The sequence below is a fragment of the Psammomys obesus genome, unplaced genomic scaffold (genome assembly GCF_907164565.1).
Source record: "Psammomys obesus unplaced genomic scaffold, mPsaObe1.curated_primary_1811, whole genome shotgun sequence".
NCBI lineage: Eukaryota > Metazoa > Chordata > Mammalia > Rodentia > Muridae > Psammomys > Psammomys obesus.
This window is the reverse complement of record NW_026585895.1, coordinates 48,696,963-48,706,841: the sequence shown is the minus strand read 5'-3', so window position 1 is coordinate 48,706,841 and position 9,879 is coordinate 48,696,963.

The following is a 9,879-nucleotide window of genomic DNA, read 5'->3' as shown; positions in this document are numbered from 1 at the left end:
GGGGCCGGGGCCGGGGCTGCGCTTTGTCTCCGCGGCGGTGCGCCGCGGCGGGCGCGGGGCTGCGGCCTGGGCGGCCTGCTCGGCGCTCTCCGGCTCGCCATTGTTGTGTTTCCGCGGCCAGGGCGGGAGGACGGCGGGCCGGGCGGGGCCGGGCGAGCCTCGCCGTCGGGATCGAGCTCTCCTGCGCCCGGGGACGGCGGCCTCGTAGGCCGGGCGGGAGGGGGGGGGGGGGGGGGGGGGGGACGCGGGACCCCGAGGCCAGCCCGGAACCGCAGGCCGAGCGCCGCCCCGGCTCGGGTGGGTTCAGCTGTGGGAAGCGGGGTGGTGTTTTCAGGGCACCCGGAGCCGCTGCTAAAAATGTTTAATAATAAACAGGATGTCGCTGCTCGGGGCCTGCCGGATTGTTTTTTTTTTTTTTTTTTTTTTCCCGTTTGCCTGCCTTTTAAGAGAGAAATGCAGACCCATTGACATGGTGGGCCTCTCTGGAGAGGAGCTGCCTGCACAAATGGACGCTGCTTTCCTTTCTTTGTAAATATCGTGGGGAGACGAAGCCCACTGTTAGGCAAGAATAGGTGTCGTGCCCCCCCTCCCCCCAAGGCAGTGGTGAGCTTGAAGGAAGTGGGAGAAGGGGGGCGCCGATGCTCTCCGGAGTGTGTCATTTGCTAAATGGCTGCCTCAGAGAAACCTTTATAAAAGCTGCCTTTTGCAGGATAAATTTCACCTACGGTTGTCTTTCCTGGAAAGGTTAGGTGAGCGTGTATTTCCGTGTGCTGTCTGTCTGCATTAGGTATCTCGTTTGGGCTTTCAGTCCGCCTGTCTGAAGCCTGGGCGTCCTTTCTCGGCAGTAAACTGCAGGGGCCTGTGTTGTAGCGTAATGTCTGCACCGTCGTGGTGCAAGCCGGGACCTGAGGGGTACGGGCTGCGAGTGGGATCCCTGCCGCCACCACCTCCAAATCGAGGGATTCCCCGGCCTTCCTTGGAAGAGAGGCATGACTTGGCATGCAGTCGCTACTCCATAGTACTGTCACCCTAGGACAGAAGGTTGGCCACTTGTGTCATCCATGCTGGGGCATGCCACAGGTGCTGGTTTGAAGTGGAGACGTTGGAGAAGGGATTCAAAACATTAGGTGATGTTAGGACTGCTGGGAGTTCCGGGCCAGCCTGGGCTACCCACCCTACAAAATACTCCTTATTAGGTGCTTGGTCAGTGCTGGACCTCTGAGGGGAAAGAGCTTGGGAAGGCATGTGTAGTCCTCTTAGCACAGGGCCATGTTTAGTGGGCAGCTGGCTCTCGGTGGCCTGGAGCTGTACAGGATGGAGAGAAGGGGCAGGAACCTGGGAAGTCTTGTCTTTGGAAGGTAACTACCCTCCTTGGGGATGGGCAAGTAATTGTTTGGGGAGCCTTTAGCTTGTTCAGGCAAGTGTGCCTCTTGGAGCCCTGTTCAGGTCCTCCTGAGTTACTTTACCAAGTCTCGCAGCCCCAGCTCTCACATCTATAAAATGGGAATAATTAAGACTGCTGTATATCTCGTGGGAGCCTCAGGTAAGGTTCAGAGCAGAGCGTTTCTGCCGTGGGAAGGTGGTAGACAGGAATGTTCTTGTTGGTTTTTTGATTTTGCTGGTCCCTTTTAATTCCTGACTTTTCCTCCTGTTGTGGCTCCTGGAAGTGTGCCCTCCCTCCCCAAATGCTGTGACCAGCAAATGTTTTGATATTTCATTATTATCCTCGTGCCTAAAACCTGGGCGGTCTCAAAGGTCTGGGGAGCTCAGATTCTGCTGCTAATGACAGACCGTGGAAGGGCTGAGGATAATAAATGGGGAGACTGATACCAGTCTCACCCTGAGTGATGACTGAGGCCTAGCTCTCCTCCTGGACCAACCCCGGGTAACTTGTTGGTCCCCACTTGGGTACACAGTGACTTGCAGTCCTGTTGGAGTGTGGGTGGGTGAGGGATTGTCTCCCTTCGTCTGGCTTAATCTTCTTGCTGCGTCTTAGGAACTTCCATGCCCCCTCCAGGCCCTTTTAGTCTCATCCTAGCTGTCTGACCTTCCTCGCTGGTCTGGTCTTGGCTGCTTGTGGCTGGCGGATTAGGGAAGATTGAAGTCCACTGTCCCTGCCCCCAGGATTTTAATTCCTGGGGAGTTGTAGCATTTGTCAGTCCTGCTTATTGGCACCCTGGTGGGTCCTGCCCTAGTCCTTCCTACTCTTCACTGGCCTGGAATGGGTGAGGGGAAATCCCAGGGCGCTTAGAGTCAAAAGCCTTAGGAGAGTGGAGTTTCTGGAATGGCCGGTCAGAACTGGTTCCTGAGCCTAGGGCATTGCTGAGGGATTTTTATTTTTATTCATTTTTTCTCAACCACCCTCCATCCGGTTTGAATTTCAGCTCCCCTGCTGTTTCTTTTTCTCTGAAAGATTATTTTATTGTATTTTAAAAAACTTTTTTTTCTTTGCCTCACACAAAAGTACCAACTCCCGTTGCTAATGGATGTGGCTTGGCTATATCTCCCATTGTTCTACCGTTTAAGATTGATCATTTTGGTGTTAGTTTCTGTTTCTGAACCAGAATAGGCTGGGAGGACTAGTGGAGGTATTTCTAAATTCCCTGATGGGGCTCCTCTGCTGTCAAATATTCTGATTGTGTTACAGGCCAGCAGGTATTAATAGGACCTGTCTTAAAACAGTACATTTTTCTTTTAAAAAAAAGAAGAAGAAAGGAAGAAAGAAAAGAAAAAATTGCCAGCAGACATCTGTTGGGCTTCATGCTGTGAGTCTTGGTTTTTTGTTGTTGTTTGTTTTGGTTTTGGTTTTGAAATGAGTATTGTATACAGAGGCAGAGCTAAGTAAGTCTAAGGCTATTTTTTTTTTCAAATTATAGTTGATTATATTTATTTTGTGTGTCTCCTCATGTCCTGTGGTGCTCTAGTGCTGGTCTTAGGGCAACCTGTGGGAATTGGTTCTGTCCTTTCTATCATGTGGGTCCCCAGGATCAAACTCGGGGCGTCAGGCTTGGTGGCAGTCACCCTTACTACTGAGCCACCGCTCAGCCTTCAGTGTTTTGTTGTTGTTGTTGTTTGTTTTTTTTTTTTTTTTATCATTATTTGGGTTTGCATAGACCTGGGGACATTTGGATGGGGCCACACACGGCCTGTGGTGCTGGGAGCGGTGGAGAATAGGTGGTTAGCTTCCTGGAGCCAGGGACATTGTTTACAAAGAGCCTGCAGGTTTCACAGGGGCCCTTTGGCCTCCTCACCTGGGAGCTGGCAGACCTGGGCCTCACCAGAGGTGATGCTGCTGTTTACACCAGCAGGCCCGTGGGAAATCTGTATGCCAGAGGTTGTTTGCCTTGGTGACTTGAGTCAGGAGCGTTGGGTGAGCTTTGTTCTCTGCTGCACTTTTTTCTTTCCGTTAATAACCTGAGAAAGGCGCTTTCCAGAACGTCATGGACCCTGCAGCCATGTTGGTGCGTGAAGCTTATGCAGGAGGAGGTGGCCATGCAGGGTGAGGTCCACCTGGAGTGGCTATTGTCTGGCATACTTACCTCTGTGCCGGTCTCCAGCCAGCCTCGGTCCTTTATCTCTCCCACCATTGGCTTCTTCCTTTGGGAGAGCTGATTCTCAGGGGTCACTTATTTCCCTGCCACCGTGCAAGGCCCTTTAAAATAACATTTCCAAACCCCTATGGTAAACGTCCCTGAGGAAAGAAAACACCGAAAAGGATTAATAAGAAAATAGAAATATCAGGGAGGCAGAGACAGGCAGGTGGCTATGAGTTCGAGGCCCACATGATCTACAAAGCGAGTCCAGGACAGCCAAGGCTACACAGAGAAAACCTGTTTCGAAAAAAAAATAGAAATAAATTTCACTTCCCTTCACCCCGTAGACTAAAAAGAACTCCCCTGAATGTGTTGGCATCTTCACAACTGGAACATTGTACATACATACACTGCACAGTTGACAATTTGTTTTTTTCCTGTAATATTGTATTTAGAGTATGCTGTGATTTATTTAATCTGGCAATTCGCTAGGTAATTTGGTTGTTGTTTACCCGTCTTCTAAACCAGACATATCTGTCTTTGTTCTTATCGCTGGCTATCTTCCTGCAGAGGCATTCCTAAGGTCAAAGGGTGTGAGACCTATTCTGGTTTTCTTTTTTGAGACAGGGTTTCTTTGTGTATCCCTGGCCGTCCTGGAACTCACTTTGTAGACCAGGCTGGCCTGGTCTACCTTTGTCGCCTCCCTCCTGCTCCCACAAGTGCTGGGATCAAGGGTGTGCTACACCACCTTCCTCTTTTGTCTTGAGCATGAGATGACTTCTGTCATCCACTTCTGGGTTCTGGGTGGTTCCATCCACTTCTGGGTCTTTTTGTTGTTATTATTGTTTGTTATTTTAGGTTTCTCAAGACAGGGTTTCTCTGTGTAGCCTTGGCTCTCCTGGACTCACACTGTAGACCAGATTGGTACAGAGATACGATATGCCTGCCGTTGCCTCCCCAAGTGTTGGGATTACAGGCATGCATCACCATGCCTAGCTATTTTTATTATTTTTAGTTGTGTTTATCTGCATGTGTATGTGCACGGTACTGCAGTGCGCTGGAGCTGGAATGACAGGGGATTGTTAGCCTGGTGTGGGTACTAGGAACCAAGAAAATAACTGACCTCAGTGCTACCTCATCTTCCAGACCCTGGTTCAAGGTCTTCATCACATACTGGAGTCAAAGGTGCTGGTCTCAAATCCCCAGTTGTTCTGGAGGTGTGGACACCTGGCAGGAAGTCCCTCCCAAGAGAGGCTTTGGGGGAAACACCTCAAGCTGTCATTACTTACTTTTTTTTTTTTTTTTTTTTTTTTTTGGATATGTGCAGATTAAAGGTATGAGCCACCGTCTCAGCTGAAGGGTGCTGGCTTCTTTTTGAGACGGAAGCTTTCTTTGTAGTCTTCGATAGGGCTTGCAATACACTATGTAGGTCAGGCTGGCCTCAAACTCACATCTCCACTTCTTTCTGCTTGCTAAGGGCTGGTGACTAAAGGTGTCGGCTACCAGCTAGACTACGTAACCAGGTTTGCCTTGAAATGGCGATTCTCTTCCACTTTTCAAGTTTCAAGATTACAGTGTGTGCTGCCATCTTTGTTCTGCGTTTATCATCCTTTTACAATTTGCAAATAACGTTTTAAAAATACTCCTACTTTAATTTTGTTTGTGTGTGTATGTGCTTTAAGTGTAAATGTGTATGTGCAGGTGTGTGTGCATGCTTATGGAGGTTTGAGGTTGAGTTTGGCGTCTTCCTGGATCACTCTCCACCTCAAGTAAGGCATGGGCTCATTTGCACCCAGAACTCACTGACCTTATGGGATGTCCACCTGACATCCCATAAGGTCAGTGGGGTTCCCATTGACCTTTATGGGTGCTGGTTCTCGTGCCCACACAGAACCATCTCCCCGGCCCCTAAAACAGATTTTATTGTGCTAAAATTTTATTGTTTGTAAGTGTCCAGTTCAGTGGCCTGAGGTCTAGTCACAGGGCACACACTCACTACTGACCATCTCCAGGTGGCATCATCCTCCCAAAGTGAAAGGCTTCCTCTTCCTCCAGCCTCAAGCAGCCACCAGTGTCTTTTGTGTCTGTGTGACCGTTCTGGGCGCTTCATATAAGCAGGGCCACCCACTGTTCATTCTTTTATTCCTGCTTGTTTTAATTCAGCATGCTCCGAAGGCTCCTTCCATGTGGTGGTGTGCTTCAGAACTTCCTGAGGCTGAGGCAGGAGGATCAAGAATGTAAGGATAGTCTGGGCTGCAGAGCCAGACCGGATTGTAAAAACAAAAACAAGCAACAGGATGTAGCTTAAAAACAAACAGCAGGGGCTGGAGAGATGGCTCAGAGGTTAAGAGCAATGACTGCCTTTCCAGAGGTCCTGAGTTCAATTCCCAGCACCCACATGGTGGCACACAACCATCTGTAATGATATTTGGTGCCCTCTTGCAGATAGAACATTGTATATATAATAAATAAATCTTTAAAAAAAAACAAACAAACAAACAGCAGGACAGGCAGATGGCTCAGCAGGTGAATGTGCAAGCCACCTGACAGTGCAACCCCGATGACCTGAGTTTAATCCTTACAGTCCAGGTAAGGCTAGGAGAAAACCAAGCCTCAGTGTTGTCCTCTGACCACACATACGCACACAAGAGTCCCGTCCCCTTCCCATCACACATGCACTCATACTCCTTCGGGGACACTACGCTCTGTTCATCCACCCGTTCGTCCCAGATGACAGCAGTAAGCACAGCTGCTTTGAATCTGTGTTGCTTCCTTGGTAAATATGCTCTCAGGGTCGCCTCTAAGTAAGAAGAACTAGAAAGTTGTAGAAGAGGGTCCCACAGGAGGCCGCCGAAGTCAGGTTCTTAGCCTGGGAAGTTGGCGTTTGTGGCAGAGCTGAAACAGCACCCACTTGGAAATAGTACGCTGTGAAACAAGAAACTGCAGATCCCTGGAGAGAGCCCATGCTTTTCAGGGTACTGAGGCCCTTTGAATATGGACATTTGGTAAGTGCTCAACCTCCCAGCATGCCTAGAGTCGTGCCTTTGTACAAATGAAGGGGTGGAAGAAGAGGCTGTAGCCAGGTCTCCTACCCAGTTCTCTTTGTGTTCTCTAGAGCTTTTTTGGGCAGGTGGTGTTTACAGACAGTCCAGAGCTTAAAGAACAGCTCTGTTCCTACAAGGACAGAAAATACAGGCCAGTCTGGGAGGGACCAGGTCCCTGCTGCCTGGGTGACCTGTCTGTGGGCCTGAATGGGCTCAGTGTTTAGAAGTCACATGGGAGAACAGGGGTTGTTCTGAGACAATATGACATTTTCCGGTGTTTGTTTTTCTGATAAATTACAAAAGTACATATATATATACCCACACAATACTGGTGTACACACACAAAAGGAAAAAGTGAGTGCAAAGAGAAATGTAAGCATGATTCTCCCCAGCAGTAAGCACTGTTTACAGTTTGCTTTGTCTGCCTTGCCAGACTCAGTGCACCGGCAAATGTGGGCTTAATGGGCTTAGGAAAAGGCTGTTTTAGAAAACAAACGGGTTGGGGGAGTGCAGCTGGGGCCTGGGGTGAAGCTGGGTAGCTGGAGTACAGCGGAGGGGCTGGGGTGAAGCTTAGCAGAGTTAAGGTCTTGCGTTCTGGGTCATACACTGTGAAAAACAAACAACAATGGAATCGCCTGTCTGTACCATAGCGTGCATCTTTAAACATTATACTGAGGATTTCTCCTGATTAATAGAAACATGTAGACATAACTTATTCTTAATATTTTAGAAATAATGCTTTTTAGGTTTTTTAAATGTCCAAATGCATAAAAAAAGAAAAAAAAGCTCAATCACTTAAAAATATCTTAATCTCATGGCCCAGTTAATTCCCAGTAAACATTTATTTTTTTATTTTTATTTTACATCCCGGTTGTAGCCGTTTTTCTCCTCTCCTCCCCATCCTGCCCTTCCTCCCTGTTTCCTCTATTCCCTCTTCCCTACTCCTCAGAGAAGGGGCGCCCCCATACCCACCCATCCCAGCATATCAAGTCGAGTCAGGACTGATCTGAATCCTCTTCCCCTGTGGCCTAGTGAGATAGCCCTGCCAGGGGAAAGTGATTGCAAAGCAGACAACCATATTTATTTTTTTAAAAGGTCTCACTGGCTGGCCTAGGACTGGCTGTGTAGCCCAGACTACCTCCTTCTCACAGAGGTCCACTTGCCTCTACCTCTTGAGTGCTGGGATTAAAGGCATAAGCCACCACGCCTAGCTTAATACAAGTATTAACAGGCTTGGTGGCATGAGCCTTTAATCTCAGCACTCAGCAGGCAAAAGTAAAAGTTGTTTTTAAAAAACTTTATTTACAAATTATAAAGAATATAATGAAGAAAAGCAGAATCCAGATGGTAGCACACAGTGGAAGTGGAGGCATGAGGATTGCCAGGCTAAGGCAGGTTATATAATCACAGCTTTTGACACCAGTGAGTACCAGGCCAGCCGTGGCTACTTGGTGAAATCGTGTCTCAGAAGTTGTGTGTGTGCAAGCGAGTGCATGTGTGGGGGAATGTGCCATGGCACAGATGCAGATCAGAGGACAGCTCTCTACAAAAGTGTGAAGTGTGTTGAGTAGCCTGTATAGGTCTTTGAAGACTGCCCTTGAGCAGTGTTTTATTAAGAATCCTAACTTGCTGTTTGTGCAACTGTTTCTGTGTGTAGCCTTGTGTGAGGGGTGGTGCTCAGTGCAAGGCCTTTTGAGCCCTTTGGGTGGTAGGCTTGGAGAAGGTGACCTGCTGGGCTGTGTGTCAGAAGCGATTTGTGGGTGTGCGTATGTGCTTCAGGACCATGGCAGGAGCTGCTCTGTTGTGAGCCCGGGAGGAGGGTGTATGGGGACACAGGGCCAGGGCCCAGGTTGACTTTGTTATGGACTGAAAAGATGGGTCTTGATGTTAACTTCTGGCCCTTACTTACCAGAGCCTGGTACAGAGACTGCTGCGCTTTGGAGTTTTCTGTGGCCTTTGGTGTCACGTGCTCCTCAGTGCAATGCCTGATGCTGAGCCTTTTTGGAATCTCCTATAATGGCTGCTGCACAGATTCCCCCCCCCCCAGCTCTTTTAATTTCTATTATTAAAATTGTGTGTGTGTGTAGGCATGCATACCACCATGCATGTGTGGAGGTAAGAGGATAGCTAGCTTATGGGAGTCTGTTTTCTCCTAGCATGTATGTTCCAGGGATTAAACTGGAGTAGTCAGGTTTGGCAGCAAGTGCCTTCACCTGCTGAGCCACTATTTACCACAGACCCCTATTTTTAAAATATATGTATAATATTTATTTATCTATTTATTTTGAGACGGGGCTTGTGTTGCTTAGGCTGGCCTCTAGCTCACTGGGAACCTAGGAAGATCTTGATTGGGCTGCTGCTCTACTTAAATCCTAGCATGACCAAAGAAGCAGATGTGCTGGAGACCCTTGGGTGGTGGTTGTCAGGCAGCTGGGAAGGGCCAGACCTTAGGCTGCAGCGCGCCCAGTTTAGACATCAGGGCCGTCATCTTGTTGTTTTTGTAAACTCAGACCTGGGAGTTTACTGGAAGAGAGCATGGCTGCTAGTCCTCCTGCTGCCTTCTGCAATGGGTAGACCTGCTTTGGGGTCCGCAGTCTTCAGACCCTGAGGTTCTAACACTGTTCTGCTTGCCTGCCAGATGCTGTAGCAGCATTAGACCTTCATAGGATGGAGGAGACTTGACAGGTCAAGCACTTAAGTGTTTGTAAGGCACCTGGCTCGAGGCAAGCAGGCTCTCAATAAACAGGAACGCTATTAATGCCCAGAACTCAGCACTCAAGGAGGGCCTAGGGGTTTGGAGGAGGCAGCTGTACACTTGGGGCACCTTTGTTTACTACATGCTGAGGCTTCTGATTGTGCTGAACTCTGCAGCAGAGCCAGATCTAGCATCCACACCTTTCCTCCAGGAATCCTCACCCAGCGCTGGCTTGGCCTTCCTGGGAAGCAGCTGCCCTGGGCTCTTTCTGCCATTCACATCTCCAAGAACTCCACTGCTGTCTTCTTTTCCACCTCGTGCTTGCTCACAGGCTGATGCCCTTCATGGAGTCTTGGAGAGTGAGTGAAGACAGGTTTGAGAGCTTTGGCTGTGCAGAGGCCCTGCACCTCACTCTACAAAGCTCTGATTTGGTCTCCAGCACACCGAAGCTCTCTTAGCCCTCACCTCCCTGCAGTAGGACCGTGAATACATGGCCTCTTAGTTTTTGGAGACTGTTTCTTCAGCTGCCGTGTGTGGATGCAGCCTGTTTTATTTCACCAGCTGTCACATACTGGCACAGGACTGGGAACCTGGGCAACCAGCAATG